Source organism: Lactuca virosa, chromosome 7 (assembly GCF_052849685.1).
Source record: "Lactuca virosa cultivar CGN04683 chromosome 7, Lactuca_virosa_CGN04683_v6, whole genome shotgun sequence".
NCBI classification, from domain to species: Eukaryota; Viridiplantae; Streptophyta; class Magnoliopsida; order Asterales; family Asteraceae; genus Lactuca; species Lactuca virosa.
In genome coordinates, this window is record NC_136432.1 from 135,799,704 (window position 1) to 135,823,588 (window position 23,885).

The 23,885-nt window shown below is 38.8% G+C and overlaps 1 long non-coding RNA gene across 1 annotated transcript; it reads left to right on the forward strand.

Moving 5' to 3' along the window:
• Positions 1-21,875: 21,875 nt before the first annotated feature.
• LOC145123702 (uncharacterized) lies at positions 21,876-23,366 on the forward strand. The gene is made up of 2 exons (XR_013715247.1): positions 21,876-22,183; positions 22,798-23,366. It is a non-coding gene; the product is annotated as an uncharacterized LOC145123702 (long non-coding RNA).
• Positions 23,367-23,885: the final 519 nt, after the last annotated feature.

Genomic DNA, 23,885 nt, shown 5'->3' on the forward strand with positions numbered 1-23,885 from the left:
GGTGTTAGGAAATATCTACTAGAGTTCATTGTGCAACATTCAAGCCGGAAAACTCCATCATATGGAGTTTACGGCCGTAAACTAGAGCTTACGGCCGTAAGCTCTTGTTTGGACGTGAACTAGTCCCTTAGGTATGATATTCCTTCATTATTCTTCACTTCTCACACTTCCAAGTCAAGAACACTCAATTCTCTCTCAAGTATCATCAAGAACACTTCCATTTCTCGACTTATTTGTAAGTGATCCTTTCATTTATAAGTTAAATATCCTCATTAATCTATTAAAACCCCATTATTTCATCCATGAATTCATCTCTTTTTGGGGTTAGATCTTCAAGAACACCAAGAACACACACTAGTTTCTTTGGGTCGTAAACACCCTTTCTAGCTTCCAAATCGTAAGTATCCTTTCCATATACTTGTTATTCATTAGAAGCACATGTTTAGCATCCAAGAAACAAACATTTTAGCATGATCATCAAGAGTTTATGGTCGTAAAGTCTTCATATGGTCGTAAACCCTTCATGTCATGGCTGTGAACACCATCTTGGCCGTAAACTCTTCATATGGCCATAAACCCTTCATGTCATGGCCGTGAACACCATCTTGGCCGTAAACACACCCTTGTGTGGTCGTATACACCTTTTGTGCAATCATATGTGATTGTAACACTTCATTCCAAGTGTTTCCTAGTCCCTAAGGTTGTTTCCTAATATGATTAGTTGTTATATACACTAATTATATACATATATGTGTCATTATATGCTTAATAGGATCCGTTTGTGCTCGACACTTCACTTGACACTTAGCATCCTATATCGATCTTTCATTCGAATCACTCACTACAGGTGAGTTCATACCCCTAAACTTATCTTTTAAATGATTTTAAAATCTTTAATTGGGGGGGGGGGGGGAATACAAGTAGAAAACATTATAGTTATAGTATCAATCACATATGATTTATAACTATTAAATGAGAGGATTTCTTATACTTCAAAACTGTGTTATCAATCAAACTATTTCAAAACATTTTATAAACTGACATCAAGTAATCAATAACCATTCAAATGGTTAAAACTCTTTTATATGCTAAACTCTTTATCAAACTCTTTTAAACTTATATATTATCAAAATCATGTCTATATAGATATAACTATATAAATAAGGTTGAAAGAGCTTAGGATCGATAACTCGCTTTATTTCCTGTTCCTTGTTTGGTTGTGGACTTAGGGTATCAGTTGTTTGTCCGAGTGTCGTTTGAATCTTAGTTATATATTATGTATATGTATGTAGATATAAAAGTTCTTCCAATCAGTTCAATACCTTTGGGTAGCAAAGGTGTACAAACATGATCAGTCATTCAAACAACAGTACAAGTAAACTATAATAGGTATAGTTTAGAGGATTACTACTCACTATTTCTAGAACAATGAAACATACAAGAGTCAGTTCATACATGAGTCAGTTCAAACATACTATAACGAGAAACAGAAAGAACATACTATAACAATAAACAGAAAGAACATACTATACACTAGAACATAAAGAACATACTATACACTAGAACAGAGGAACATACAATACACTAGAACAGAGAGAACATACTATACTAATACAAGAGCAATATAACATTAATGTGAGCTGCTACTTCATGGCATGGCAATATACTACTGTGTCACGTTTTGTAACCAGAGTCTCCTAGAGGGAGAGCGTGAGTTTGTGTATAGATCTATACGGGATTGACCATCCTACACCTTGCTGCTAGCTACAGTGGGACCTGCAGGTCTACGGGTGACGAATGTCATACCATTTCGACGTCTTCGAACGTCGTGTTTTACTAGTCAATCAAGCATGGTTATAATCTCATCACATTTTACCTTAATTAAAAAATTGGTTTAAGGTAGTTAGTACGTCGGTAGTTACTATATACAATACTACAGTACATCGTCATTTTCCCATTACATTCATATTCTGATCTTCTCACATAAACGGTAATGTAAACTATATTTTTGGTAATGATAGTCATACTTGGGAAAAACACTTACTTTTACAAAAGAACAAACATACATAACAGTCGGGTCTTGGTAGAAGACTACATTTCATTATAAGTAGAAAATATAGGATTTTCTAGGAGATACAAACATTTACATCAAACACTTACAAACACTTTCATCAAACTTATACAAATATTTGACACTAAAATACTTATGAACTCACCATCTTAAATGTTGATCTACTCTTTCAAAATAACTTGTATTCTCAGGTCACCAGTAGACAGGTACATTGGACCAGGTTTTGAGAAGACGGAGCACATTCGAGACTCGTCTTTTATTTTGATTCATATTTTGGTGTCTTTCAAACTATACACAGAACACACTTGTATTAAATTATATTATTAAGGCAATGGATGATGTTGTTGCTTGTTATGATATTGTACATGACGTCCTCCGCCCCCGAACGTTTCCGCCATTCCGGTTTGGGGGTGTGACAATTATGAACACCTTATGCTTTTGTTTTAATCATATATGATTTTCTAATTATGTTTGAATTTATATATTTCAAAACAAAACATAGAAGTGCCTAAAGAGAAAAAAGAAAGAAAATCACCAGGAAAGACTGCTGGAAAATGTATGTTTCAATCACTAATGATTATAAATATTAATATATATCAATGCTTAAAAAGGATTCATAAAAGACATATGATACTCACTTGTGATTGGATTCCATTGTCAATAGTCACCCTTTTTGGATTATGGTTGGCAGACTTGTTTTGAATAATTGAGCTAGGAAGATTTGATGGCCTTCTAAAAATCTTAATAGGCACAAAGGTATTGTGGTTCCTAGTAGTTGGGCTAACTGTTCGAGATACTTTCTTTTTAGAACTCTCAATGAATCTGGAATCTTGCCTTGACCTAATTTCATTTTTGAGGGCATTTTTTGTTTCGATCTTAGGATTGACAACATCTTTCTTATTTAACCAAGGTTTCTTCCAAGAGTCGGATGATGACTTGGAAGTTTGCCCAGCTGATGGATTGTTAAACTTAGGCTTGATTGGCACTATGGTTGTTTTTGAAATCACTTGATAATTAGAAACACATGAGTCAGATGAATCATCAGATATAATTTCTTCATCAAGTTCACTATCTAAGGATGGCCAAATGAAATCTGATCTATCAGAGTCAGGTCCAATTGTCTCTGGAATTAATTCTTCAACAACACAATTTTTAGGACGATTGAAGTTCGGAACTTGAACACCAATACGGTTGATGCTAGGGAATGATTTCGAGGTCTGATTTAGGTCCATGTGTATCATAGTCGGAAGAGGCGTAGAATCAGGACATTTGACAACTATGGGTTGAAACTCAGGAATCAGAGATTGAAACTGGTGTGAGGTCTTAGGAAGGGGTGATAATGGTGAGATAGGGGTATCCGAATGTTTGCGGTTCGGAATGTCTCCCATAAAATTTAAATTTTGTAACTCCTTCAAGGGACAAACAATAGGTTTCAGAAACTCGCTTCCGAGGCCTGGTGCTTTGGACCATGGCCGACGAAAATTATGAGTCATCTGTTCATTTGCTTCAAACATATCTATTGCATGATGTAAAGCATCAATTTTGACATTAAGATGTTTGTTATCATACACTAAAAAAATTTCTTTTAGAATAAGTGATTTCACATTTTTCTTTAAAATGATACATTCATCTTGATACATTACAAGCTCTCTTTCTAGTGATTCTATCTTAAGCTTCCTATCTTCGAACCGTAATCTAAGGCGAGTCAGTTCACTTTCCAGCTTCTCACTAACTTTTATGTCAGACTCATAGGCTTTATGGATGATGGTCATATCTGATTGGATCTGGGTTAGATATGGTTCACAAAGAGATAAATCAAAATTATTTTCAGTAATCATAGATCTTACTTGGTGAATGATGCTTCTATCTGGTGGATCATTGGTTGCCATGTAGCAAAAGTTTGGCTCATCATCTTCATCGTCTTCATTTGAACCTGATGATCAGTAGCCTTCATCACATTCGATCGTCTATCTTACCATAATACATATATTTCTTCAAGATCTCACATCATCCTCGTCTCCAGAAGACCAATACCCTTCAATATCTCTTGACACAGTAGTGACAAATGCTTTCTCACTTGCACCATCTCTTGAGCCCTGTAGGCATAGTATGTAAAATCCTTGATCTTTGGTTTCTGAGTGGTTTCAACCAAACAATCTTTGGCAGAATGATTACCATGACCAAACTTGTGACAAACTATCTTGGTTTTGTTTGACTTGTGATTCTCATGGGATTCTGAGGTATGACTTGAGGATAAGATGTTGGGTTTGTAAGCATGTGGGTTCTCTGAAGGTTTATAAAATGGTTGAGGATTATTTTGATGAGCAGCTTGGAATCGGTTATGATACGGTTTGTGAGTGGGATTCCATGCCCGATTGTATTTCATGGATAATAATACAAACTCTTATTGAAAGCGAAGTTCGGACTCAGCTGCACCGGGATCAAAATTCTTTGGATGGTTCGGAACAGGTGGATTTGGTGGTGTAGGAAAGGTTGGTTGAACTGGCGTAATAGGTGGGATAATTCCAAGGGGATCTAACACGGATGGGGTCGGAATTAGTGGGTTAACATGACTAACCAAGGAAAGAGGACCTCCTAACAGTTCTCTTAACGTTTCTGCAACGTTTGATTCATGGCCTTGTAGTTTGTCAAAGAGTTAGTAGATCTTTAGCTTCTCCAGAGATCCATTACTCTTAAGACATGATTTGATATTCCCCTAACTTTTTCGAGACTATTGATAAACTCCAGGCACTCTAGAGGAGTTATGGTTATTTTGTGTGTAGTCATGTTGTTTACAACAATCTAATACCTATTTGAAGTCGAGGCAACAGATTCACCTGGAGTAGTGGTGAAGGTATCAAAATCGTTAACAACCGAAGTCAGATGCTTATCTTTCATATTTTTCGGACCCTTCAAACAGATCCTGAAGAGTGTCCCAAATCTCCTTTGCAATTTTTCACAATTTAATGTGCTCAAAGAGAGATGGAGGAACACCGAACACCAACTCGGAAAATGCAATCTGATCTGCATGCAGTTTCTCAATGTTTGTAGCAGTGAGAGGTACTGGGCGTTGTTCTTCTTGGTCCATGAGAGTTGCAGCGACATCTCTCATTGTTTGTTTGACCGGAACATGTGGACCTTCTTTCACAAACCTCCATATTTCTTCACCTTTTTCCTTACCAAGTAAAAATCTTTCCATTCTAACTTTCCATTGATTATACTCTTCAACAATTAGTAGTGGGGCACGAGAGGGGGAACCCACGCTATTTGTTATTTTCATTGAATACATTTGTTGAGATGAATTAGGAGCAGCCATTGGAGTTAAGATATTAGAGCAGATAAGTATATAGAAGAACTTTTATCCTGAACACAGAAATGATTGAGATACCAAGGTAATCTCAGGTCAACTATAATATGTTCTTATGGATTCAAAGGACAACCACTTAAGCTCTAATACCAATTGTGAGAAGAAGAATCAATACGCAAGGACAAGGTTTGAAAACTCAAACCTTGAGTTAATATTTAAGATCAACATCTGCTCTTAATATATAGTTCCAGTCGAATCTGGTAAACCAATTAAGACTTGAAGATAAACAATCAACAAAGTATTCAAGTAATAAATGAAGTAAGATTGGGTATAATCAATGCAAAGACAATTTAAGACAAGAAGAATGTAAATGAAAGAAGTTTGACTTGCAAGAGAAAATAGATTAATGTGAAGAGAATATCGAGTTCCATTCTTGGATAAAAACTCATGAAACATTCACTCCTTATATAGCAAAGGATGAACTTGGTACAAACCGTTGACACATTCTATGGACTAGATAAAACGATTTAGTCCTAAGAACTGTTACATCAAGATAAGACAAAATACATTAATTGCTTGTTCAGACACTAACTTCGGATACACTTCATCATCTCGGATTCACCATTCACTTCGGAACATCATCTCATTTCGGACACTAAGTTGACTTCGGTATTGTTTGGTATTGCTAGAGGTTCACTTCGTATACATTAACAATATATATATATATATATATATATATATATATATATATATATATATATAGGAGGAATTAATAGAAAATGCATAATTAGGGTTAATTTGTAACATCCAATAAAACCATGACATGTGTCGTTTTAGAATAAATTAAGGGAAATTAAACATTTAGTCCATATGGTTTTCTTAAAACTATATATATATATAGGAGGAATTAATAGAAAATGCATAATTAGGGTTAATTTGTAACATCCAATAAAACCATGACATGTGTCGTTTTAGAATAAATTAAGGGAAATTAAACATTTAGTCCATATGGTTTTCTTAAAACTACATGTTTAATCTTTATCAGATACAAAAACACTATTATACCCTTATTTATTTTTTTAAACCTTTTTTGTCATTAATTTTTATTTTTTATATCAATAATATTAAAACAAACAATTCCCAAAAATGATGAAAGTTAAATCTGATGCTTATATGATCATACCCCTTCGATGCAAATAAAATTAATACCCAAAAACAAATCAAACACCAAAATCAAAATAAAAAGAACAAATATCAACATGTGTTCTTATGTTGAATTTCGATTGATTAAACATTCGTTCTTATTTGGAATTTATGAACATCAAAAGTCAAAATTAAACAAAATAATAAAGAGATATCAAACCGAACATTGATCTGCAGAACAAGGGTTTATATTGTAATGACCCAAAAATTAAGACCAAAATTTTCATTTTAATTCTAAGAAAACTATCAAACCAAACATGTGTTATAAAACCATAATAGAATCAAAGTGTAACCAAAACATCCAGATACTTTGGAGTTAAATAAAATGCGGAACAATATGGTGTATGTGATGCGATCACCCCGAGCTCTTCCCATTGGATCCGGAAGTACCTAAAACAAAAACTGAAAATTGTAAGCATGAAGCTTAGTGAGTTTCCTAAAACACCACATACCATACATATCAAACATAAAATGGGCACTGCTCGACATCGAGCCCCTCTCGGAACAGATATGTCAATAACATGTGATGGGCACCGCCTCATCACATTCATCAGGCCCCGCCCGGTATACAAACAAACACATAAACACATGCAAGAATCACAAAGATAAATAATATACAATACAATCATTAGGCCCCGCCTAGCATCGGGCCCCGCCCGGTAAATATATCAGATAACAGTACATACAAGAGTCACACAGACAACTAGCATCCTAATCATATCAACCTATGGGCCGGCATGGTGCCTTAGACCCGCTAAGAACAGTAAGGAAACTCACCTCAAGCTTCTGAATATCACAAATAAAGCTCGGACAGCCGATCTGGAAAAATGTTTGCGCTAGCATCATCAAATAATAGCCAATTAATAATAGGTTCACATCCCATAGCTGGAATCCTAGTCCGATTGTCCAACCCTCAGGGTAAAAGTCCATTTTACCCTTTCCTCACTTGGCCCAAAATCTGAGGCCCAATCCAATAGCACCAAAAGCCCAATATGGTCTAACTTCCTAATTGGGCCCAAAACCCATTATGGGCCTAATTCCAAGAAGGCCCAAGCGTAGAAATGGCCCAAAATCAGAAGGATAATGGCCCAATAGGGCCTAAAAATATTCTAGCCCAAAGGTGGCCCAAACCGAGAAAGTCAACCAAAGTCAAGGTTGTTGAGTACGCCCGGCGTACTCAGGCTTAGACCCCATGTTCTACCTCGGCGGCCAATACGCACAACGTATGATCTGGGTACGCCCAACATACGACACAGTTAACCACCTTTTCCATTAAGTGCTTAAACGACTAAGCCATCACATCCAAGTCTCAGATCTGGTCCCTTATGATGTCTTAACACGTAAAGTTGGAAACTTTACCCCATGCATGACTTTATGGGACCCAAAACTCAAAGAGAACCATAATAAGGATCCTAACACATGCATGGACATATATAACTCATAAAGATTGCATTTTTATGGACAGTGGACCTCAAAGGTGCTAAGATCTATCAATCATGGCTTCTAGAGTAGACCAGACTCTTAAGTATGGGTTAAAGGAGCAAAAAATTCACAAATAAAGCCCTATATTGGATCTAGCGTAAGGAACCCTCAAGTTGACAGCTTTATACCTCAAATGCTTGCAGAGTTGATGATAATTCTGGATCTATAAGCTCAAGCCACACCAAAACAACCTCCAAGTGTTCTTCTTCCTGCAAATCACCAAAAACACCACCAAAACTCACTTCCAAGATCAAATCTCACAAATGGCAATTAGGGTTTCGTTCTTTGGGTTTAGAGAGGTGGAGGCTGACCATATAATGCAACCAAGGCAACATAAGTTGTTTAAATAGGGCCCCAAACCCTAAAAATTAAGATTTGCCCCTGTTTAGTGTACATGCAACGTAAGTGGGTGCCTCCGCGTCAATTCTTTGAGCAGTACGCCCAACGTACTTGACTAGGGACTAAAATATGAAAGTGTAACGACGTGAATTTTCAAAACAATTTTCATTTTTAAAACATACTTTCAATCACACGATAATCATAAAACAAAATGTATTCACTGTCTCATAACAAAACATGTCCCAGAATCTCAATAACATAAACTCCATAAGTGTGTACGGATCATGCCGGCGCCTTTCCGCGATCCTCGCTAGTACCTGAAACACATATCATAACAACTGTAAGCATAAATGCTTAGTGAGTTCCCCAAAACACCACATACCACACATACGCCTATCCAGGCCATAACTCTGTAGGATCTTCCGATCCATGTGTCTCAGGGGACTTCCGTCCCAAATCCCGGTGGACCTTCCGGTCCGTAACCTCTTGACCTTCCGGTCCACATCATTCTGACCTTTCGGTCCTTACCATACATAACACATATAGCACATACATATATATCATCTTGACCTTCTGGTCCTTACCATACGTAACATACATAGCACATACATATCACATAACCGCATATAGCATATACATCATAGCATACAAGACCTTCCGGTCACACATAGGTACCCTTCCAGGTACAGTATAGTGAGAAGACTCACCTCAATGAAGTCGGATAAACTCTCGTGCTCAACGTCCCGACTTAGCTTCCTCCTATTATTCAAACAGCATTCCCGATCAATATTCTCTCATGATCTCATCTCTACAGAATGGGTAGAAGGCCATTCTACCCTTCCCTGAACTCTCCTGAATCAGTCTTGACCAGAACCTTAAAGTCAACGAAAGTCAATGGTCAAAATTTGACCGACTCGTCGAGTGCACATGGGCGACTCGGCGAGTCCATGCGGGTTCTCTGAATCCTTCTAGCCTCTCCTGGCTCGTCGAGTCATCGTCCCACTCGACGGTTACACCTGTCACGAATCGTGGGGCAACCCCGGCTCGACTCGTCGAGTCCAATTATGGACTCGGCGAGTTGCTTCCATGTTCTCACTCAAATGACCTTCTAAGGTCAGATCTACTTCTCTAATCTATAGATCTGGCCTTCCCGACCACTATAATCACGTAAAGGTCCGACCTTTACACTCATGCAATGACCATAAAGCTTCTTTGGGTGAAATAACCTCTAAAATGGCAACCTAGGGTCATATCTCTAATCGAATAGCAAAAAGCAAGATGGATAGGACTCTCTGGACCTCTTAAGGTCCAGATCTAAGAAGAACTCCACCTTGGGACCTCACATACTTCGAATCCAAGCCAAAGAAGGCATAAGAAAACCCTAGATTCAACTAGAACACCAAATACACGAGATTGAGCACAGATTAGTACCTCTAGTAGCCTCCTCTGATCAAATGGGTGATAGATCTGAGCTCCTCAACCTTCCTTGTTTTTCCTCCTTCCTTCTTTCTTGCAAAATTACACTTAGAATGATGAATTAGCCCTCCTCTTGCACTACAAGCCTTCTCTCTACTCTCTAGGGTTTCTCAGGGGTGAAGTGGCCGCAATGGAGGCTATAAAGGCCTTTAAATAGGGCACAGGCCCCGGGAATTAGGGTTTCACTTAACAGCGCGGACTCACCGAGTCCACGCATCGACTCGTCGAGTCCGTCATTAAATCAGACTAGAAATGCGCGATCCCACTCGGCGAGTCTGAGCGCCTACTCGCCGAGTCCCTCTCTAAAATTCAATATAAATACTTAAAATAAGATACCTGGGAATCCGGATGTTACAATTCTCCCCCACTAGAATCAGACTTCGCCCTCGAAGTCCTGCTCGGCAAACAACTCTGGATGCTGCTCCCGCATCTCCAACTCCGGCTCCCAGGTCAGTTCGGACCCTTTCCGATGTTGCCACTGGACTTGCACCAGAGACACTTCCTTGTTCCTCAGAACCTTGATCTTCCGATCCCGGATCGCGATTGGTCTCTCAGCATAATTCAGGCTCGCATCCACCTGAATATCCTCCAGCGGTACCACCGCCGACTCGTCGGCTATACACTTCCTCAACTGAGACACGTGGAAGGTATCATGAATCTGGCTCAACTCCGCAGGTAGCTCCAACCGATATGCTACCTTGCCCACCCTCGCGGTCACCCTGAACGGACCGATGTACCGGGGCCCCAGCTTGCCCCTCTTCCTGAATCGGATCACTCCTTTCCAAGGAGATACTTTCAGGAGTACGAAGTCTCCCACCTGGAACTCCAGCTCGGATCGTCGCCGATCCGCATAATTCTTCTGACGACTTTGAGCCGTCAGTAACCTCTGTCTAACCTGCTGTATCTGCTCTGTCGTCTGAAGCACTATCACAGTGCTACCCATCACGCGCTGCCCTACCTCTCCCCAACAAATGGGAGTCCGACACCTCCTCCCATACAACAACTCGAAGGGAGGCATACCAATACTAGAATGGTGTCTGTTGTTGTAGGAAAACTTAGCCAACGGCAGATACGTGTCCCAACTTCCTCCGAAGTCCAACACACATGCTCGAAGCATGTCCTCGAGTGTCTGAATCGTCCGTTCACTCTGCCCGTCCGTCTGGGGGTGGTAGGCGGTACTGAAATGCAACCTCGTACCTAACTCCTCGTGGAACTTCTTCCAGAACCTGGAAGTGAAACGTACATCTCGATCTGACACAATCGAGATCGGTACTCCATGACGTGATACCACCTCCCTCACATACAACTCTGCCAACCTCTCAGCAGAAGAGCTCTCACTGATAGCAAGAAAATGCGCGCTCTTCGTCAGCCGGTCGACAACCACCCAAATTGCATCGACACCCCTCGCGGTCCTCGGCAATTTGGTGATGAAATCCATGGAAATCTGTTCCCACTTCCACTGGGGAACTTCAAGCGGCTGCAACTTGCCATGCGGACGCTGGTGCTCGGCCTTAACCTTGCGACAGGTCAAGCACCTCTCGACAAACCACGCGACATCCCTCTTCATACAGGGCCACCAATAATCTTTCTTCAGGTCCAAATACATCTTCGTGGCCCCGGGATGGATCGAGAAACTCGATCTATGCGCCTCCTCCATCAAAATGGTACGTGCCCCGCCTGCATACGGCACCCAAATCCGACCTTGAAAGGTCATCAGCCCTCGACTATCGGTAACGAATTCGGACACCTGCCCGATCACCCGCTCCTTCCTGCGGTTCTCCGGTATCACGGCCTCTGTCTGGGCCTCCCGAATGGTGTCCAACACTGGAGTCATCACTGTCAGTCGCATACAAATGCCTCGAATCGGGGCACTCTTCGCCCTACGGCTCAGCGCATCAGCTACAACATTAGCTTTGCCCGGGTGGTACAGGATCTCACAATCGTAATCCTTTACCACGTCCAACCATCTCCTCTGACGCATATTCAGATTGGGCTGATCCATCAAATACTTCAAGCTCTTGTGGTCCGTGTATATGGTACACCGAACCCCATACAAATAGTGACGCCAGCTCTTGAGGGCGAACACCACTGCCCCTAACTCCAAATCACGGGTGGGATATCTCGTCTCATGAGGCTTCAGTTGCCTCGATGCATACACTATCACATGCCCCCTCTGCATAAGCACTGCACCCAACCCCGATATCGATGCGTCACAATACACTACAAAATCCTCCATCCCTTCCGGGAGGGCTAACACAGGGGCTTCGCATAACTTCTGGCGAAGTGTCTCAAACGAGGTCTGCTGCTCCGGACCCCATGAAAAAGCAACACCCTTCCGGGTCAACCTGGTGAGAGGCACGACGATCTTGGAGAAATCTCTGATAAATCTCCGATAGTAGCCGGCCAATCCCAAAAAACTCCTGATCTCGGTGGGTGATCTTGGCACCTCCCACCTCATAACCGCCTCAATCTTGGCCGGATCGACCAATATCCCATCCTGGTTGACGAGATGCCCCAAGAACTGGACCTCCCGTAACCAGAACTCGCACTTGGAGAATTTGGCATAAAGCCTCTCTGTCCTCAATACCCCGAGAATCTCTCTCAGATGATCCTCATGCTGCTCTCTAGATCTCGAATACACTAGTATATCGTCGATGAACACGATCACCGAACGATCCAACATCGGTCTACACACCCTGTTCATGAGATCCATGAACGTTGCTGGTGCATTGGTGAGCCCGAAAGGCATCACCACGAACTCGTAATGCCCATAACGAGTCTTGAACGCCGTCTTCTGGATATCTTCATCACGCACTCTCATCTGATGATATCCAGACCACAGATTAATCTTGGAGAACCAAGACGCTCCCTGCAACTGATCGAACAAGTCGTCGATCCTCGGTAATGGATAACGGTTCTTGACCGTCAACTTGTTCAACTTCCGGTAGTCAATACACATCCGGTGTGAACCATCCTTTTTCTTGACAAAAAGGATCGGTGCTCCCCAAGGGGAACTACTCGGTCTAATAAACCCCTTCCCCAGCAGCTCCTGAAGCTGCGAGGATAACTCCTGCATCTCTGGCGGCGCAAGGCGATAAGGCGCCTTGGCGATAGGCGCTACTCCCGGAACCAAATCAATGCGGAACTCTACCTGCCTCTCGGGAGGCACACCCGACAACTCCTCGGGAAAAACATCTGGGAACGCACGCACTATCGGAACGTCATCTATCGAACTTGGCCCCTCGGCGGCCACTCGTGAGTCCATCATATATGCCACAAACCCGCTACAGCCCTGTTGTAAACTCTGTCTCGCTCTGGCCGCCGAACAAAACGCTGACCCACATCGGGTACCCTCGTCGTACACCATAAGTACTCCCCCACTAGGGTCTCGTATCGTCACCAACTGTCGCTCGCAGTCTATAACAGCCCCAAATCGGCTCAACCAATCCATGCCCACTATGACACACACGTCCCCCATCGCTATCTGGACCAGATCTATCGGGAACTCAACGCCGAAGATCTCGAGTACACATCCTCGTATCACATCCGTAGCATACACCGCTCGCTCGTCAGCTATGGAAACTCGCAGAGGTCGACTCAACGCCTCTCGTCTGCTACTGATGTGCCGACTAAATGCTATCGACACAAATGATCGACTCGCACCCGAGTCAAATAACACTAAGGCAGGTACAAAACTCACAAGAAAAGTACCTACGCATATCATCATATAAGCACAATATCTCATCTCAGCATAATAAATAAAGAATACATACCAGCCACTACATTGGGCGCTGCGCGGACCTCCTCCGCTGTCAACTGGAAAGCTCTCCCGCGAGCCTTCGGTGCCTCGGCCTTCGCTGGCCGACTCTCGGTAACCCTAGCAGCAGGTGCAGATCCCTATGCTGATCCCTGATGTAACTGCGGGCACTCGGCCTTCCGATGGCCAGTCTGGTTGCAATGAAAGCAAACCATAAATCCCTTGGGGCAATCCTTGGCGATATGCCCCTCCTTGCCACATTTGTAGCAAGCACCCGATCGACAGACCCCATCATGTCCCTTGACGCACTTCCCACAAGTGCGGCCCTTCTGGCCTCCAGATCTCGTATCAGCGGACTTTGCCTGCTCGGGTGCCGGCTGAGACTGTGCCGGCCGCCGATCCATCCTCTGAGACTCGGCCTCCTCCCTGGCCTGAGTCTCCAACTCAATCTCCCTCTTCCGGGCATTTTCCTGAAGCTCAACAAATGTCCGGTAAGTCGAGTTCGACACGAACTCCCGTATATCCCTCCTCAAAACGCCCAAATACCGGCTCATGCGTGCCTGCTTAGTAGACACCTGCTCAGGGCAGAACATCGCCCTCTCATGAAACTTCCTGGTAACCACAGTAACCAAATCAGTACCCTGCTTGAGGGTCAAGAACTCCTGAACCAACCGTTCCCTCTCCACCGGAGGAACATACTCATCTCTGAACATGGTGGTGAACCTCTCCCAGGTCACCGCAGAAATCTCTGCAAGAGTGAAGCTCGCCGTCACGAACTTCAACCAATCCTTCGCTCCCAAGCGAAGCTGGTTCAACGCGAACCGTACCCTCAGATGCTCCGGACATGAACACATATAGAAGCATCCCTCGATATCAGCAATCCATCTCATCGCAGCGATCGGATCCTGCGTCCCATCAAACTCTGGTGGCTTCGTGTTGCTGAACTCTCGAAGCAACAACGAGTCACCTCCCTGAGGTCTGGCAGCAGCCACAGCTGCAGTAGCTGCAGCAGTCGCAGCCTCAGTCACCGCTGCGTACCGCTCGTCAAAAGTCTCAATCAGTGTGGTCTTGATAGATCCAAACATCTCCGGAATCTCGGCCCGAATCGCCGCTGCCACCTCATCGTGGATCATCTGAGGAAGCTCCTCGTCACTCACGCCACTCGGCTCAGGTCTGTGACGTGTACCAACCATGATGTCTCTGAAATACAACATAATAATATCAGAGACTCGCTCGAGCATACTCGCACTCGATAACTCAACCCTACTTGTTCCTTAGTACCCAAAGGATTCTTACTTAGAGTGCGCACTGCTCCGGTGTCTTCAGTAGTACGGGCCCTATACTACCATCCACACCGCATCAGTATTGACCCTAAGTCCTCCTCCTTGGATCCCAGATCACAAGTACTCTATATCTCACTGGCATAGGCTACCCTTCGGTAGACCTCTCATCAGCTCCTCAGTGCTACCTACTCGCTCTCAAGCGTCAAATAGCAGCAAAATCCTTCCTAGGCTAAGGCATCACAAAATCAGGCCACTCTAGTCCTAATATGAATACCTAGCCAACTCTAGCATGCATACCATATCATAACATATCTCATAACACATAATGTAAGGGTATTTTGGGAAATCACCGTTCGGGCGTTGGCTGATCATACACACTGCTTCCTTCTGCCTTTCAAAATCTTTTATTCTCTTAGAAAAATTGTTTATTTTATGAAAAACTTCTCAATTCCTCAGTTTGAGTTCAGATTCATCCGAAGATGCACCCGAATCCCTTAAACCAAGGCTCTGATACCAACTTGTAACGACGTGAATTGTCAAAACAATTTTCATTTTTAAAACATACTTTCAATCACACGATAATCATAAAACAAAATGTATTCACTGTCTCATAACAAAACATGTCCCAGAATCTCAATAACATAAACTCCATAAGTGTGTACGGATCATGCCGACGCCTTTCCGCGATCCTCGCTAGTACCTGAAACACATATCATAACAACTGTAAGCATAAATGCTTAGTGAGTTCCCCAAAATACCACATACCACACATACGCCTTTCCAGGCCATAACTCTGTAGGATCTTCCGATCCATGTGTCTCAGGGGACTTCCGTCCCAAATCCCGGTGGACCTTCCGGTCCTACCCGTATCGACCTTCCGGTCCGTAACCTCTTGACCTTCCGGTCCACATCATTCTGACCTTCCGGTCCTTACCATACATAACACATATAGCACATACATATATATCATCTTGACCTTCCGGTCCTTACCATACGTAACATACATAGCACATACATATCACATAACCGCATATAGCACATACATCATAGCATACAAGACCTTCCGGCCACACATAGGTACCCTTCCAGGTACAGTATAGTGAGAAGACTCACCTCAATGAAGTCGGATAAACTCTCGTGCTCAACGTCCCGACTTAGCTTCCTCTTATTATTCAAACAACAATCCCGATCAATATTCTCTCATGATCTCATCTCTACAGATTAGGTAGAAGGCCATTCTACCCTTTCCTGAACTCTCCTGAATCAGTCTTGACCAGAACCCTAAAGTCAACGAAAGTCAATGGTCAAAATTTGACCGACTCGTCGAGTGCACATGGGCGACTCGGCGAGTCCATGCGGGTTCTCTGAATCCTTCTAGCCTATCCTGGCTCGTCGAGTCATCGTCCCACTCGACGGTTACACCTGTCACGAATCGCGGGGCAACCCCGGCTCGACTCGTCGAGTCCAATTATGGACTCGGCGAGTTGCTTCCATGTTCTCACTCAAATGACCTTCTAAGGTCAGATCTACTTCTCTAATCTATAGATCTGGCCTTCCCAACCACTATAATCACGTAAAGGTCCGACCTTTACACTCATGCAATGACCATAAAGCTTTTTTGGGTGAAATAACCTCTAAAATGGCAACCTAGGGTCATATCTCTAATCGAATAGCAAAAAGCAAGATGGATAGGACTCTCTGGACCTCTTAAGGTCCAGATCTAAGAAGAACTCCACCTTGGGACCTCACATACTTCGAATCCAAGCCAAAGAAGGCATAAGAAAACCCTAGATTCAACTAGAACACCAAATACACGAGATTAAGCACAGATTAGTACCTCTAGCAGCCTCCTCTGATCAAATGGGTGATAGATCTGAGCTCCTCAACCTTCCTTGTTTGTCCTCCTTCCTTCTTTCTTGCAAAATTACACTTAGAATGATGAATTAGCCCTCCTCTTGCACTACAAGCCTTCTCTCTGCTCTCTAGGGTTTCTCAGGGGTGAAGTGGCCGCAATGGAGGCTATAAAGGCCTTTAAATAGGGCACAGGCCCCGAGAATTAGGGTTTCACTTAACAGCGCGGACTCGCCGAGTCCACGCATCGACTCGTCGAGTCCGTCATTAAATCAGACCAGAAATGCGCGATCCCACTCGGTGAGTCTGAGCGCCTACTCGCCGAGTCCCTCTCTAAAATTCAATATAAATACTTAAAATAAGATACCTGGGAATCCGGATGTTATAGAAAGGAATTCACAATAAGGGTTAAAATGGAACATAGCACTAATCTCGAATGTTACATGTACACACAAAATCTTTTTACAAAATCACAACATATCTCATATTTCTCAAAATGCAAACCCGTCACCAAGACATTCAAACCTAGAAATTGAGAGGTGTGTGTTTGTAAGACGTGTAGAAATAGGGTGAATGCTACGTTGATCCCTCTAGATGTTTTGAGCTAAATTAGTCACTAAATACCCAATTTCCCATGTCATGTATCCTTTTAACCTGATAACTTCATATGCACCCTCAACAACTTCTCAATGCTTATGCTTGACAACACCACCACCAATGAGTCTCTATGTTCTCCGACGATGTAAGCCTAAATACTAGTTGATTAATTGATATAAAAACCAAAAGAAGAGTAGAAAGTTTGATATGAAAATAACTGACATGCACATCTTGAGCATTGAGATCTAGATTGTTAGCAATGAGGAACCTGAATCGTGATGAATTGATTTTAGTACCAGATCTGATAATTCGATTTGATGGAAATCCAGATAGATTCCAAGAAACATAAGTCAAAACATCCATCGGATTTGAGACAATTAGCATGATAGTCTCCGGCGACCCTACAACCAACGACGACATCATTTTTTAGAACAGAAGGTGTCGGTGGTTCCTGATCAGAAAGATGTGGGTTTCATGTGGCAGAATAACACAAGGATCATCAGAGAAACACACAGATCGTCGGAGAACACCCTCACACTGAAGGGGATCTGTTCTTCAAAGTGCCGCTATTTCAGGTCCGACAACTACCCTCAGATGGTGGTGGTTGGACTTCCAGGGGAAATGGTAGTTGATGAAGGAAAGAAAACGGAAGAAGAATGTGGCTAAAGAGATGCAGATTGAAGGTTGTGGGTTCAAGGAACTATGGTGGTGGTGGATTCAAGGCGGCGGCGATGGTTTCAACAGCAGTGGTTACATCATCATGAAGACTCGAGATTCAGAAACTGAACAGACATAGTCGCCTGACGTTCCAGTGGCAGCAACGTGACTAGCGGAGGAGATTGATGGTAGGACAAGGACAACTTGGGGAAGGATAAACATACTGGTGAAGATGATGAAGAGGAAGGGAAAGAAGGCCATGGCGGCGAGATCAGGGAAGAAAGAAATTGAGAAAGAAATTGAGGAACTGATTTAGGAATGGGTTTTTAGGTTTCAATTTTCTTTTAATTAGGGGTGAGTTTTAATTAATATGGATTTATAAATTTTATTTATAGACTACATACGAAAATTAACTCAAATTATAAGGACTATTTTTGTAACTTAAATAACTTCTAGAAAAATTGATATGTGTCACTTCCTAATTGGTTCGTACACTTGTAACCCTAATATGTATTTTCTATTGATTTTGATTATATATATATATATATATATATATATATATATATATATATATATATATATATATATATATATATATGACGGTTCACTTGAAATGCATAATCGAAAAGACACGAATTAACAATTAAGTACAAGTATATCTAATGGGGTAGTATAAAATTTGTATAAGCATGTGCATGCTTCTATTTAATACTCACTCTCTCTCTCTCTCTCTCTCTCTCTCTCTCTCTCTCTCTCTCTCTAAATCTAAACTACACATCTATAGAAAATGTGGGAGCTCTCTCAACCTACAAAGTATACTAAACTAGTATATATATATATATATATATATATATATATATATATATATATATATATATATATATATATATATATATATATATATAGGCAAACTCAAACCATAAGGCCTTCTAAATCAGAAGTCTTCCACCTTCTCTAAGACCTTCACAATCACTTTCTACATCGAATAAGGGAAATCCTTATAAGTCAACATCACATGGATAGCTTTGCACCCCAACATTATGGTTAGGTGTAGAGGTGTTAAATATGAGCGGTGGGCCACGGATAAAGACAATGATGGGATACATAGACAAAACTATCAATTTGAAACAAGGTAAATGTCTTTGGGTTGTACTAGTGTCTAGACCTAAAGAGAAAATTGACTAGACGGTCACCGTAGTTAGTGAGCACATGTGTGTGCAATCAATAACCATTGGAGCTTGTAAGAACAAATTCATTGCTACCAACATTGTCAATCAAATTGAAACTAATCCCACCATTCCAGTCATGGCACTTTGTAAACTAATCCTACCATTTCAGCCATGTAACTTTTGTTTCTCACATTCTCTAAAAATTACACATGTCTTTTTCTATGATTTTATATTTAAATTTAGATTCTTTTAAATCTCTTAAAATTAGCATTATTTATTACCATTTTGAAATTCAAATTAGTCGGTAATCAATAATTATAATTTTATTTGAATCATTGATTATAACTTTACATAAATAAAAACATAAATATTTCAATTAATAATTTATTGAAAATAATAGATTAATAATTATGACTTTTTACTATAAAAACTTATTTATTTTGGTAACCATAGGTTCTACGGGTTATAATCTAAATATCTAATAATAATTTATTGAAAATATTTGATTAATAATAATGACTTTTTAATATAAAAAATTATTTATTTTTATAACGGTGATTTCCACTAGTCTATAACCTAGTTTATTATAAATCAAACAATCACACTTCATATTTGTTTAGATAAAAGGCGAAGTCATTACTTTCTTTTATATATATATATATATATATATATATATATATATATATATATATATATATATATATATATATATATATATATATTAGTTTAAAACCCGTAGGAACCACGATTATAAAATTAATTAAAATTTTATAATAAAAATTTATAATTATTAATCAATTATTTTTAAGAAATTATTTTAAATAAATTATTAATTAAAAAATATATAAAATTTTTAAAGTTATTATAACTTCAAATTTAACATATAATTAGAAAATGTAAGTTTGAATTTTGAAATGAGTTGCCTAATATATCTACATGATACATGACATAATATTAATGAAGAGTTGTATTAGAGTGACACTTGACAAAAAGAGATTAAAACTATTTATTTATTAGAATATATATATATATATATATATATATATATATATATATATATATATATATATATATATATATATATATATATATATAGTGTACCCGCGCGATGCGGCGGCGGATAATATTTTTCGGCGAGTTGTTTCATTTCGGCGATTACTTTTTTTCGTCGATTATGTTCTTTCGGCGCATTGTTTCATTTCGTGATTACATTTATTTCGGCGAGGTGGCGAACTTTTCATCCATATCTTTTTGTTATTTCTAATTAATTTCTTCCAGGTGAACAAATGGTTTGAGTTTCTATTACAACAATGATTAATGTTATTTTTGGAAACTATTTTTGGTTATATTAAAGTATTGTTGTTGTGTTGGTTTAAAAAAATTATGTTGGGTTAAAAGAAATTTTCTTTATAGTTTTTTGTTTAGGATATAAGGTTTAGGGTGAGGATTAACGAACAATTTTATTTCGGTGGTTAGGTTTTTCTAACGATTAGTTTTATACTTTTATTTTGGAAACATTAATATTTATTTCAATATTATTTATAACGGTAATTCTTTTTAAAAAGTTGATATTTTTACTTAAAGGTTGTTATTTTATTGTTTATCTTTTTGTATAATTTTCAATTAATTGAAGTGTATCATCTTAATTAGTAGTAGTAATAGTCATATATAACCCCTATTTATATATCTATCCACTTATTATATTTAATAGTTAGACGGTTTATGTCCGGAATAAAATAAACATATGTTTGAAATATTATTCACAGATATTGAATATTGAAACTACATATTAACGATCAAAGTTGTAAGCTATTTGACAACCAATTACTACCTCTTAAACAAATTCAAATATTAAAGTTCAAAGTTGTAAGCTATTTGACGACCAATTACTACCCCCTTAAACAAATTCAAATATTAGTCAAATATTGTGTAGGCCATCTCTAATATTAAATCCAACTATTGTATCGTTTTTGAAAATTCATGAAAAACAAACATTAAGTTAAGGAGTGTTGAGATCCTATGTGGTACGTCATAACGATGTTATAATTCCATAAACAGTGTCCCATCTTGGTGTTATGATAAGAAATATTGTAAAAGCAACGTAAACAGGATATTTAACCAAAAACATTTCTTGAGATTTGTTCTTAAAATGTAATAATTAATTATTTAAATACTAAATTAGACAAAAAGAAAAGAAAAACAAAAACATCTTTTATTCATATCTTTTATTCATACGTTGAATCTCATTTACTTGTAAAAAAAAACGGTAATCACATAAAAACAATAATGATATTTAACTAATAATTAATTTTTCTAAAATTATGTATTTTAAATATTGGTTGATTAGATTCCGACGAAGATAACTTTTTTTTCGGTAGGCTATTTTATGATAAATATAAAAGTAAATATCAATACCAATTAAATGTATATCAACAATTTTTTTAAAACCAAAAATGCTTGTGTATGTTAAAAATGATAAATCACTTGAACAATTTATTACTAACATATATTTTTTATTTTTTAAAATACAAATTAAAAACCTAAATATATGCTTATACGGCAGTCCACCACATGTTGATTAATCCAATTAATTCAGTAGCCCACTTAAAAATGTGCTTTCCCGACAAAAAGAGGCCCAACCAATTCAATTACTCAATTTCACTTCTTTGCCCTATTTCTTTTATTGTTTCCTGCAACCGACAAATAGAATACACACTTTCTCTTTTGTGTATTGATACATGGACGACAACCACCAAATCTATGGAGTTGTACGGTGTGGATGGTGGATCGTAGAAGATGGTGTAGTGGTTATATCGAGTGATGTTTCAGTAAGTGTATTAGATCGGTATGAATCGGTAGGAAGGTGAATGATTTAAAATTTTTGAATGGAAATGGTAACAATGGTTTGACACCGCCACCTACATCATCGCCGCTACAACCTCTCTATTGTTACCTCATGCAGCCCATTTCGATCTTTAGTTATTCCATGAGGTTTTTATCTAATCTTTGAGTTTTTTTGATCTGTTTAAAAATCTTATACTTGTTAGTGTTAGTAACCTGTTATAGTTACTAAAGTTATATTTACTAAAGGGCGTAAAAACATTAGAAGGCTTAAACCCCTTAAAGTCGGTTGAATTTTTTCCTGATTTGTTAGTTTGTTATGTATTTTTTGAATTGTCTTTGCAATCTCGGTCTAGTATGGTTAACATATTTTTGTTAGTAATTTGTTATTTCGAAGATTAAAAATGCTTCTCTTAGATTATAATATTTATATAGTTGTAAATTGAACTAACAAAATGGTGATAACAACCCATGCCTTAAATACAAACCATGGGTGGTAGTAGACGGCTTAAATGGAAATCGTGTGGTGTATCTACTTATTTGAGCAAAAGGGTACCAATTGCTTCGTTATTATTTGATCAAACAATGTATTTTTTTTTAGAAAACCAACAATTTCATGATTAATAACCTTAAAAGAAAAACAACACTAACTATCAATATAGAAAGAAAACAGCAAGCTTTGCCCCTTTTTACAATATCATATGAACAAAGAAATAAACAATATTTTTTGTGCTCGTTTATCAACTTTTCTTGTGCTCTTTCAGATCCAAGAAGACCAGCAACCGCAAATTCTTCATGAAGTAGGAGTATGCACTTTTTGAAGAATGTACGCCAAAAGCCATTTTTTTATCCCTGCAAAAACAAACGTGGTTCTTTTGTTAGAGCGGCAATAAATTGCAGGAAGTTAATCCAACCGTGGAAGGAAGGTCAAAGTATCCATATAGAGATGATGAGGTGGAAAGAAATTTTTGAAGAGAAAGAAAGGGAAGAAGATAAGTAAAGAAAAGTTGTAGATCTTTTGACTTTTTAAAGGAAGTGAAAACACGTTGCAATCCATGTGAATATTTGGGTAGGATTAAATCCATCATTTGTGTTTGTTTAAATGTATTTGTATTCGTTAGATTCATTTTATAGTTTTTCAATTACTTACATCCATTGGATCAAACAAATTAAAAAGTGTAGGTGGCAATCCGTGTGTAATGAAAATTGCTATTAACTTTTCGAGCTGGTTGGCAGCTGTTAAAGTAAAATGTTTGTACATCATGCTATCTAAGTTGTTTTTAAGACAATTTTGTAAGAGATGTTTTATTTGATTGTAAATTATGCTTTATAACTTGTATTTAAGACTTTAAATATGTATGGTTTATAATATATATATATATATATATATATATATATATATATATATATATATATATATATATATATATATATATATATAGATGGAGTTCAATAGAGAACCATAATTAACAAGGAACCAAGAAAACAATCGTGATCGTCAGAAATCATAATGATCAACGGCCAAGGAAATAGATGTATACTTTTATATTGGACGCACACACACTGGATTATACCAAAAAATCCACCTTTTTAGCAAAAAACCCACCTCTTTTTTTAATTTAAATTTTTTTAGGCCACATTTTTTATCAAAAAAAAATCAAATATACCGTTGTTCTCGATTTTTGTTCTCTTTTTATAGAGATCCATATTGATATATAAAAAACGAACTTTTTTTTTCGAAAAAAACTCACTTCATTTTGTTAGTTTTTTTCAATATTTAAGTTTATTTTTATAAGAAAAAAAAACTAATTATACCAAAAATATTAATTTTTTTTACTCTATTAATAAACAT